We start from the raw sequence: 12519 nt of genomic DNA on the forward strand, positions 1-12519 counted from the left end.
GCAGCTAAAACAAAAATAATGCATAATGTATTATGCATCTAAAAAAAACTGACGCATAACCAGAAAAGTAAAAAAGTAATGCATAAGACATTATGCAGCTAAAACAAAATAATGCATAATGTCTTATGCATCTAAACAAAACTGATGCATAACTAGAAAAGTGAAAAAGTAATGCATAAGACATTATGCAGCTAAAACAAAAATAATGCATAATGTATTATGCATCTAAAAAAAACTGACGCATAACCAGAAAAGTGAAAAAGTAATGCATAAGACATTATGCAGCTAAAACAAAATAATGCATAATGTCTTATGCATCTAAACAAAACTGATACATAACCAGAAAAGTGAAAAAGTAATGCATAAGACATTATGCAGCTAAAACAAAATAATGCATAATGTTTTATGCATCTAAACAAAACTGATATTATGCATAAGACATTATGCATAACATCTTTAATTCAAATCTAATCATATATTTCCGATTGAGATCAAAAACATGGAGACAAATAAGGTATGAAAATTTCCAATTCAGTTGATATCGAAATACTGCAGCACACTTCTTACCCTTTTCAACTTCAATTTTAATTTCTTTTTACTTCTCGAATAATCAAAGACAACAGAAACCCAAAATCCCCAGATTTTGAAACAGAAACCCTAGTTTTATTAAGAAGATTATTCAGAAAAGGATTTGGGAAAAGATTTGACAAAGGGAAAAATCAAAATGTTAAAAAAGAAGAATCGGAGTTCACCATTGTTTTCTTCTCGCTTCTCTCTGTTCGTCGCTCGAAGAAAAGGGTAGTTTGGCCTTTTAAAAACTGAGAAGCAGAATTTCATAAATTATGGGTCTGCTACGAATTTTTGACGGGAAAATGGGTGCGCGCCTGAATTTTTCTGTCCGTGGGTTTGATAGTGGAAAAATCTGGGAGAATGGGTCTCCCTCTAGTTTTCACTTTTTAGAACGATTTTTGGGGATCATGGTTTTTTTGGGGGACCATGGTTTTATTTTGGGTAAAGACATTAGAAGTAATTCTAGGTCACCCCACATCTAGTTATTTATTTAATACCTAATCTATCTTCTTAATTAGTTTTAGGTTATGATTAGTGAATGATTTAGTTAAAAACAATTAGTGAGATTAAATTAAAAGATGGGTTTATTATTCGTTGAGTAGAATTATTGAGAGAGTAGAGTTAGAGAAGATGAAGGAGAAAAACATGGAAAATAAATTTTTTTTCCAATTCACTAAGTTTGAGTATTCAAATGATGAAAACTCATCTGATTCTTCATATCCATCCTCTCGTAGAATATTTGTTAATCTTCAAAATGATCCGGATTTGAACTGGATTTTGAACAGTTCGGTTACTTTATATGAAGAAAAAGTAACCGAACTCATCTGAAGCTGTAGTTCGGTTGCCCCGTGAGATGAAAAAGTAACCGAACTCATCTGAAAGTGTAGTTCGGTTACTTGTTCCAAACACGCAGGTTACCAAACTTTCTAATAATTTCTATGAGTTACAACGTTATGTTCGGTTGGTTCTCAACTAACCGAACTTTTGTGTACAAAGTTCGGTTGGTTCGCAAACTGCATGCACTTTTGATCTAACCGAACTTTACGTAATATAAGAGTATATAAGTTTATAAAGTTCGGTTCCTTCGCAAACTTGAACCTAACAGCTAACCAACCGAACTCTGAGTTCGTTTCTGCAATAAAATTGTGAAGTTACCGAACTTAACAAACAAAAAAAATGTGAAGTTCCAGCGTCTATTGGCTAAGTTCGGTTACTTTGTAGTTTTAATATTATTTGCGAACAAACCGAACTCTATTGGCTAAGTTCGGTTATTTTGGAACTCAACATAGTGGCCACAACAACACAGTTCAGTTAGACTGGATTTGTTTTTTTTTTCGGTTCTAAGGATGGAGTTCGGTTACTTTGTAATTTTAATTTTTTTTGCGAAACAACCGAACAGAGAGTTCGGTGACTTAGTTTTAAATCCAATAGAACCGAACTGTTCTTCGTGTTCTTCATTTTCAAGAAGTTCGGTTAGTAAACTAGGGTTTTTTGGAAAATCGACCTAACCGAACATGGCTCTGTAACTCCTATTAAAACCCTATTTTGATGATTTTTATTCGATTGAAGCAATCAAAATCAAATTAAAGAGAAGGGTTTGTTGGAAAATACCTCCGGAGTGGTCCCACGGCAGAATCAGGTTGCGGCTGGCGTCTTTTATACTCGATAAAATTATTATGTAACCGAACTTAATTGTGATTTCATTGATGTTGTTACATTTCTTAAATAGGCGGTGGTGGTGGTGGTGGGAGGAGGTGGTGGTGGTAATCGGTGGTTGGTGGTGGTGATAATCGGAGGAGGTGGTGGTGGTAATCGGCGATGGCGGTGGTGGTGGTAATCGGTGGTTGGTGGTGGTGATAATCGGAGGTGGTGGTGGTGTTAATCGGCGGTGGTGGGTGGTGGTGGTGGGAGGAGGTGGTGGTTATATATATATAGGTGGTTATTAGGTTGGTTTTAAATTAAATTAGGTTAAAGGTGGGTTAGTCATTTCAACGTTTTAGGACACCCCTTATCACTATAAGAAAGGTGGCCTAATAAAATCATGGTCCCCTCAAAAAAACCATGGTCCCTAAAAAATCATTCTTTTTTTAGGGGTGAGCAATTGGCCCATAATCCGTAGTTTGACCGGGACCAACTGCATTTTTGCGGATAAATGCCTGAACCGTTCGTTAATGGATTGGATGCGTATGATTTTTTTGTGAATCCAACGGATTACGGATTGGGTCCGGATCCAAAAATGGTCTGGATGCATGTACCATTCATAGAATGGTCGCAATAACTGTGAATCTTACAGACTCTTCTCGAAATATTCCACTAATAGGGAGGACTAATGGTGCATGCAATCCTACAGTTGGGGGATCAGTATAATAATAAGAGACCCCAAGCATTCTTTCATCTTAGCTGAATCAACTAATTTAGTTTGTTTCTTCGCAGAAGAAGCGAAAGTATTTGCAATCAGGGATGTTCTAAAGATAGCTCTAAGAAGAAAAGGATAACGAATTGAGAGTGATGCTGCTGTAATCATTGGGAATCATTGGGAAGATCAATAGGAAGAACTTCATTGGGATCAAAGAACTCACCACCTCGTTCAAGATATTAAATCCCTAATTACAAAATTTTAATCTCTATATTTTGTTTATGTTAACCTTATATGGCTAATAATGCATCTCAAAACTTTCCCATATGGTGTGGTTTGTTCCACCAGTTTGGTTATTTCCTTGCTTATGTGTTGATCATAAGGAGTAGTATTTTATTTTCTTTGGCTTTTACTTTTATTTAAAAAAAGTTAGGTTTGGATAAGGATTTTAGTAAAAATCGATATGTAGCCTTTGTGGATTTAGACATTCATCCTTACTCATATTCCATTTAAAGAGCGACCGAGGATATAACTATCCCTTTGTAGATGGTGGAATTTAGTTCAGGGCTAAAATTGTAAAACCGAATTTATACGCTGACATCCTACAGAGGATAAAGCCATTAATAAAGTGATGAATACTTCTTCATTTTCCTAATTCACCTAGAATGGAGCATATGGCAACAATCCCAGTATTCTGTGAATTTATAGCATTATCAATTAATGCATGACCAGCCTTGTATTTCCTGCGTTGTTCCTGCTGAACTCTCATTATTGGTGCGGTATGACGACTGAGTGCTTCTCTCAGCAGAGTAACAGGAATCTCCAACTGTCACTAATGAGGCATGCACGAAATACCCGTACAGGCTACAACTCTCGGTGTGTTATACTAGCCCGATTGAGCATACATCTATCGGTGTGTTATACTAGCCCGATCGAGCATCTGGACTGTCCATCTCAGTCTCAGAAATAATCACGACCACGCAAGTTGGCCGCATGATTTAACCAGCATAGACGATCCTCAGCAGGAGCAGTCTACCACCTTAATGACCACCAGTGGGCCCGCTTATGCCCTGGTTGGTCGAATACCTACCATGCCTCCCAAACTACCACCGAACACCAGCCTGAAGTTGGACGTCCAGGATGGTATGAAGCGGCTTGGAGGAGTCGTACGAACAAAGGCCTCCTACGACAGCCTCAAATTCATCACGTCCGTCCAACTTCACCGACATAGTTGGACGGCGTAGATCGTCCCATGGACGATCGGACAAGCGTTGTCCTGCACACCGGCTGGCCCCCTTCACGCCTGCATAATTGATCCTCCCCTGACCTAGCCACATAATCACGTACAGCTTCCCGAAGTTCGGCCGTCGTGAGGTTCAAAGGGTCGCAGAAAATTCCACTAAAGGTGTTAAATTGATCATGACCATCCAACTTCACCTGCATGATTGGATGGCTTTGATAAGACCTATACCCGCAAGACATGTATTGGCGTGTTCACCACTGGCCCAATGTGGGTCCCACACGATCGACCTCTCCAGATGAGGAGTGTAGGGTGCAATTTCGGTCGGCGAAACTAGCATGCACGCAACCGGCCGAAACCCTAATTAGGGTTTGCGACATACATATGTCGCAAATTGATCGCGAGTGTCCGTTTTTGCCAGCTTGGATGAAGGGTCCAGGAATAGACTAAGCAGGTCCGGAGAGTATCAACATGATCAATGTGGACCAATCTATCTCCATGTCCGACCGACCAAGACAAACCATGGCTAGGTGTCTCGATTCGTGCGCCCAAACTAAACATGGTCGCGCGGTTTTCTATTGCAAACTGATCTCGACCACTCAACTTTACCGGACAAATTGAGTAGCTTAGATCGCATATCCATGGGACAGCGAGGTACGGACGTGTACACCGGCATGCCGTCTACACGCATGACCAATCGGTCTTGCCAAAAACGCGTCCCATGCTTGGATTAGACCAAGATAAAGGTTGGTGTTTGAGAACCTCCTAAACCCTAATCCAACGGTTGCATATGTGGGTCGCAAGTCATCTCGTCTGTCCAACTTCGCCAGCTTGGACGGACAGCCTAAGACAGGAGTTAGGCGACCAATGAGGCATCACCACGATCACCGTCCACCACTCTTCCACACAGAGTGATCAGCCAAGTCAGGGCTTACCTGTACATCCTCCAAACGATCACTAGAAGATGGTCAGACGTGATGCTATTTTAAGACGCTTAATCGTGACTTACTTCGTTAAGCCTTAAAATACCGATGCTTCATACGTGCTGAATATATTCGATGCATTACATGCATAGAATACACACGATATTTCATATCTATCGACTTCCTAAATAACTTAGTTATTTAATCTAACATCACATGCTACCTTTTGTGGGTCCCACGATCCACACACTCGAGACATTAATCATGTCACAAACTGGGGGATACTTATTGGGGTATTGGTCTGGCGGTTTACAGTGTGCAGCGCACAACGCGCCATCATAAGAACATGTCAGGAAGTCATGGACGGTTAGTGATGATGGGAGAAGTGGGCTTTACCTGATCGTGTGACAATTACCACGACTCCACTACTCCATCACTCCACTTCCTCCACTTCCCATGAGAAACGTGGGTTAGGTGCAATGACTTGTATAAATAGGTTCTCCTCCCTATTTCCGAACAGGACAAGGAGACAGAAGCCAAGTGTTGATACAATCGTATTCCAACACCAGAAACGATAGCTTTCATTCTGCAAGGCAGTTCAGCTTTCCGATACAAGTCATACACAGCCAACACCTTCACAATCTCAACACCTTCTCTGCTTTCCTCCCTAAGATCAACCCCATCTCCTTCACTTTGTGACCGAAGCAAGTCTGGAACGATCATTTATTGGTTTAGGCCAGAGTTGTACATATTGATTTCTCAAATCACAAGCACTCCCGTGCAGTGCATCTGTTTAGGGTTTAGATTCATTTCTCATCCACACACCCCAAATTACCAAAACTGGCAGAAATAGTTTTCACCCATAAACAATTGGCGACCACAGTGGGAGATTAATCTCTCGGTTGCAAAATTGAATTCTCAATATTCATTACAACCTTCTCAATTTTGGGGGTAGATCTTGGTTTCGATTCAATCATTAACCTATTCGTTTTTTGGTTTTCATCTTGATTTTCATCCCACGATGTATCTTCGCCCGCTAGATTCTTAGGAAACCATAAATGATTCAGATATCATGGGAAGTGTGGCTAGAATGCTGGAGGATTTCCTGGCAAATCAAGATGGTATCGCTAGAAGGCAGAGCGAAACATTCCGCCTTTTGAACGATATAGCAGCCCAATTACAAGAAGGATCGTCAGGCATTTAACCAGACGGTGCAAGAAACGCTGAATCCTTATCTAGAAGTCATGCATTTACCAGCGGAGACGCAGAGAGAGAGCGTAGCCACAGGGGACTCAGGAGAGAAGAGCAACATGGTCCAGATGGCAACGAAGACTCGAGACAACTCCACATAAGAAAAGACTTATCTGGGATGCTACAACGTTTGCCGGATAAATAGAAAGAACCTGCAGCTTATGGAGCCTTGCTGGAAGATTTGTACCTCAAGACTCTTGCTGAAGCTCAGAAGACTGCCCAATCCACAACGACTTTTCATCCAGGTGAAGAAATGCTCTAGGAGGGAGAGATCAGTCAAAGAACACATGAGTACAGAGGATGGGAGCGTTCAATTCATTCAACCAGCAGTGATATTACGACGCCTTCCGCATTCCGTCACCCAGTCAAGCGATCCGCATATATGATGACACACACTGGTCTTCCAACTCCGTCTCTGAAGCGTGCTTCACATCAAATCCACATAGAGACGTCACGACGTCCACTAGCGCAAGAAAAGATAGACTCAAGGTATCTACATTTCCCGTTCCCAATGAAAAAGATTTTGGAGATGCTGGAGGCGTGGGTATGAAACTGAGAGGTGGAGCTACCTCCTGTATGGCGTCCACCGACCGATCAAGAAATAATGGATCTGAGATATTGTCATTATCACCGGTTACTTCACCACCCCAACAGTAAATGCAACGCCTTGAAGCGCATTGTTCAGAAGAAGCTTAATTCAGAAGAGTAGCGTTCCCTCTCTGAAAATTAGTACGGACGATTTTGTTGGAGAGGTTGCTCGGGAAGATTCAGTTTCGTGTAAATGAGGCTCTAAAGAGCAAGTAAGTTCTATCAAACAATTTTACGAGAAAGATAGTTTTGGAATTTACTGGGGACTTGACTTCCCACACACAAAGAAAGAGATTCACTGATAAAACATCATGTTTGTTTCCTTTTCACACGATATTTACAATTTCATGTGACATGTATAATAATTCGTAACCAAGACGCAAATTCTATTTAGAATAATATCTTTCAGAAAATCAATTATTCACAAAACTATCTCAAAAAATAAACCAGTTCAAAATTCAACCACCTATTAGTTCAAAAACTGAAATCAAATTGTGAAAGGAAATCCTCATAATTACTCAAAAGCATCTAAAGAAAGAACACAAGTAGGTGGAACGAATCCTTCAAGGAAAGTCCTTCAACAGCAACCCATCCTTCTGAGTCATCCTTTGGAGTGCGGCCTGTTTCAACTTCAACTCCTTAGACAACTTTTCAACCTCTTCTTCCTGGCGAGCAATATAGTCTGCAGAAGGAACTTCGTCTTGCAATTTCTGAAGCTCCTGGATTTCAGAGAACCCTTTGAAGAACCAAGGAGCGTTGAAGTCGTACTACACAAACATGTCCCGATGGCACTTCCAGTCTTCAATCATCTCCTTAGAAACGGTTCGACCAGTCGTGACGTTCATCCCATGGATAGAGAATAAAGCTTCCTGGACGCAGTTGACCAATGCAAGGCGACTTTTGAGCTTCGTAGTGGTAGCAATGTGGTCGTGCTTCTTCCTTATCACCGTGTATAACTCCTCGAACTGAGCCGGCACACTGAATCCCCCAACCAACACATGACCTGCATGAGGGGTATCAAAGGGAGGATCGAATATAGCCCTAGGAACAACAGGTTGCCTTGCCAATACTTCATCAGGAACCTTGTCAGCTGCAAGATGCCTTTCAGAAGAAGTCACCATGACTGCCTTATCAATTGGAACCTGCTCAGGAAGATCTTTAAGGGGAGCCGCCTCAGCATTAGCAGATGTTGCCTCTCCTGCATTCCTCCGGATGTCCACTTAACTCTGAATGCTGATTTCCGTCACGACCTCGTCTACAAGCTCACTAAGGTTACCACTTGGGGAGACACTTCGTTCAGTCGAGCTTGCGCCATCTTTGTCATTATCTTGAAGAGGATCAATATCACCAGACCTCTCCTTAAAAGGATCGCCACACTTCTCATGAAGACCAGCATTGCCAGGCTCCTCGTTATGAATACGTGTCAATCTTGTGAAAACGTTTCCTTTCGGGATCCCCTGATATCAAACAAGAATCACCATTAGAAGAAATTTCTCTGGAAAGATGAAGGAGTCAATAGAAAGAAATTTAAGAAATACATGCATATTTGAATAGTTGAAAGCCACGGAGACACACTCCTGCTTCTTAGACCCCACCCCTGCTTGGGGACTGCAGTCGTCAGCTCTAGTTCGTTTACCTGGGAGGGCCTTCAACCGAAAATGCTTCTCCAAAGTTTCATAATATGGTTCACCACGGGAAGTTGTTACAACCTCCTCCGAGAACTTCTGAAAAATTAATAGTTGTTTCTTCCAAAATTCCTTATACCTGTCGGTTACCACTGGGTTTGTTCCGATAGGTCAGAAAGGAAGACTCTGCACTGACGAAAATGTATCAGCATTAAGAATGTCCGGGAAAAGTTCTTTTGGAGCCTCCAACGGACGAAGAAATGGAACACCCTGGTCAAATCCCATTTTCCGGGCAGCCCTGTCAATATATACGGAGTCACGGTAAATGCTTCGTCAAATAAAGATGGAATATATCCCGGAATGCTGCTTCGCAAGTAAATAAGTTCCCCAAGACTCGCGGTTTCGACATCAGTACGCAACACAGCATCAGGAACAGTGGCAAAAGTCTTTGGTTGAAGAATGGAAGGGTGGATCGGTCCCCATGGACGAAAATCTATGGATTGCACATCGTCTAAGACATCCACGAGCTTCACACCGGCCCTGGGACGTCTTTTCTTCCAGCGAAGTATTCTCGAACTACCATACAAATTGTTGAGTGAAGTTGCATCAACAGGAGCATAGCTTTTGAAATTCTCCCACAAATATGCCTGAAGAAAAACGACTCCACCTTCTTATACCCGTTGGAAACATGCATGTCCGCTGCTAAGGCGTCCAGATGAGAATACAGTGATCCAAGGAACAAGGAACCTATAGGAAGGACCTCACCTTTTGCCAGCCTGATAGCGAACCTAACAAGATCACCTATTATGGTCTTCCTTCCAGAGCTGTCATTAAATATGTCCCTGGATAGCCACAAAGACAGGAATGCAATTAGGCTGAGCTCATCTTCCAACTCCTGATCTGGTTTCGGGTCTGCAGGAGACCACTCCGACACCCACCAGGTGTAAAAGCATTTTGTGTCCTTCTTCTCCAGGTCACTGAATTCTGCCGCCTTTCGAAGTATAGCGTCATAATCGCGACGTTCTGCATCACAAAACTTGTAAAAGAAGCTTCCAGCAACAGGCAGGTTCATCAATGCATCTACGCTTTCCAGAGTAATGGTCATCTCTCCCCATCTACATATGGCTGTATGAGTAGAAGGACGCCACCGAGAAATGAAAGTAATCAAGCCTGCAACGTCTTTCTTAATTTGAAGAGTGGCGGATGCCATGACAGCATCGAGGATTTGCGCTTTAATCAAATTGGCTTTAATGCTCTTATTATTCAGCATGCGTCTCATCCATCCTTCATAAGGGCCCAGCGGAGTATGACAAATCTTGAAGTCAATAGGTGAAGGTGGATATTCATTTATCTGAAGACAGAATCTCATCACAAGTGCTGAAGAAGATGATGGATCAGCTTCCATATTTTCTGAACCAGAGAGCAGGACTATCTTGTGAGAAGGATGTTTTTAATGTTCGGAAAAGGCACGGTGAACAACTCATCGTCTATGTTTGGCATATATTTGAAGCTGTCAACACTCCCTGACTTGGCATCAGCATTATCCCCAGAAGACATCTTAACAGGAGCCCTTTTGTTCATTCTACAATAAAAGGCAGGGGAGTCAGTACTTGTATGAAAACGCATAACCACGGCCAAGCAAGACTGATATCACGTCAGTCAAGCATGTATTGGGACACACAAGCAAGACTGATATCATGTCAGTAGGCTAGTGTTGGGTCACGTCAAGCCGGTATTGGTCTAGGCCGATCAAGGTCACAAGTCTAGTATTGGGCCACGTCAGCAAGCAAAGCCGGTCCGGACCGATCAAGGTCACAAGTCTGGTATTGGGCCACGTCAGCAAGCAAGGACGGTCGAGGTCACGAAGCTGGTATAGGGTAGATGTTCAATCAGGCGTACATAGTGGGACTCACGTTCAACCGAGAATATGGTGGGGCTCGCATTCATTTGCACGTATTATAACACGGCTTTCTTTATTCATGGGAATCGTGTCAACGAAATTCAAGCTATAGCCTAAAAGCTAGGTTTTGCATGCAACAATGGAAAAAAGAAGCAAAAACAACATATTCATGGATTCACAACTTGTTTTACTAAGAAATCCTAGCAATATTCGCGGTTTTTCTATCAACTTCATCGAAATTAATCCTACGAAGAAGTTTTATCTATGATGGGATGTTTTCATCAAGAGTGGAAGATGTTTACCTAAGAACTAGGATTTTACCTTTCAAAAAAAACAAAAAAAAACGTGAGATCAAGGAAGAACGGACGAAATACCTACCTCATATACGTGCGGCGGCAGCAACAAAGTCCGGCAGCAACAGCAAAGTCCGGCGGCGGAAGCAAGTCCGGCGGCGTTAACGGCAGCGTCGGAGGGGGCGGAGGCAAGGCCGTGGACGGGAGATGACTAAACAAAAAAAATATGTGAGAAAAAGAAAAGGGGTCGGTCCCTTTTATATACAAATAATTGGAGAATCCCAATAGAATAAGGATTCCTCTTTTGATTCGGACGCCCAAGGAAGGAAAACGGTCCCACCCAAAATTTTCATGCTTGTATTGGCGGTTCACATGGACAATTGCTAGTGGCCGGTCAAAGATTATTACGGGTAAGCTTTCTTTATCTCGTCTTTCTCACACGTATACGTCACCATCTCATGTCTACCCCACAATAGTGCAACCATTATGTGCTAAGCATGAGACTTAATGTAGATGGTGGATTTTAGTTCAGGGCTAGAATTGTAAAGCCGAATTTATACGCTGACATCCTATAGAGGATAAAACCATTAATAAAGTGATGAATACTTCTTCATTTTCCTAATTCACCTAGAATGGAGCATATGGCAACAATCCCAGTATTCACCACTGGCCCAATGTGGGTCCCACACGATCGACCTCTCCAGATGAGGAGTGTAGGGTGCAATTTCGGTCGGCCAAACTAGCATCCACGCAACCGGCCAGAAACCTAATTAGGGTTTGCAACATACATATGTCGCAAATTGATCGCGGGCGTCCGTTTTCGCCAGCTTGGATGAAGGGTCTAGGAATAGACTAAGCACGTCCGTATAGTATCAACATGATCGATGTGGACTCATCTATCTCCATGTCCGACCGACCAAGACAAAGCATGGCTAGGTGTCTCGATTCGTGCGCACAAACTGGGCATGGTCGCGCGGTTTTCTATTGGAAACTGATCTCGACCACTCAACTTTACCGGACAAATTGAGTGGCTTAGATCGCATATCCATGGTACAGCGAGGTACGAACGTGTACACCGGCATGCCGTCTACACGCATGACCAATCGGTCCCATACTTGGATTCGAGCAAGCTAAAGGTTGGTGTTTGAGCACCTCCAAAACCCTAATCCAACGGTTGCAGATGTGGATCGCAAGTCATCTCGTCCGTCCAACTTCGCCAGCTTGGACGGACAGCCTAAGACAGGAGTTAGGCGACCAATGAGGCATCACCACGATCACCGTCCACCACTCTTCCACACAGAGTGATCGGCCAAGTCAGGGCTTACCTGTACAACCTCCAAACAATGGTCATACGTGATGCTATTTTAAGACGCTTAATCGTGACTTACTCCGTTAAGCCTTAAAATAGCGATGCTTCATACGTGCTGAATATATTCGATGCATTACATGCATAGAATACACACGATATTTCATAAATATCGACTTCCAAAATAACTTAGTTATTTAATCTAGCATCACATGCTACCTTTTGTGGATCCCACGATCCACACACTCGAGACATTAATCATGTCATAAACTGGGGGATACTTACTGGGGTATTTGTCTGGCGGTTTACAGCGTACAGCGCACAATGCGCCATCATAAGAATGTGTCCGGAAGTTATGGACGGTTAGTGATGATGGGAGAAGTGGGCTTTACCTGATCATGTGATAATTACCACGACTCCACTACTCCATCACTCCACTTCCTCCACTTCCCATGAGAAACGTGGGT

Source organism: Papaver somniferum, unplaced genomic scaffold, assembly GCF_003573695.1.
Source record: "Papaver somniferum cultivar HN1 unplaced genomic scaffold, ASM357369v1 unplaced-scaffold_150, whole genome shotgun sequence".
Lineage (NCBI taxonomy): Eukaryota > Viridiplantae > Streptophyta > Magnoliopsida > Ranunculales > Papaveraceae > Papaver > Papaver somniferum.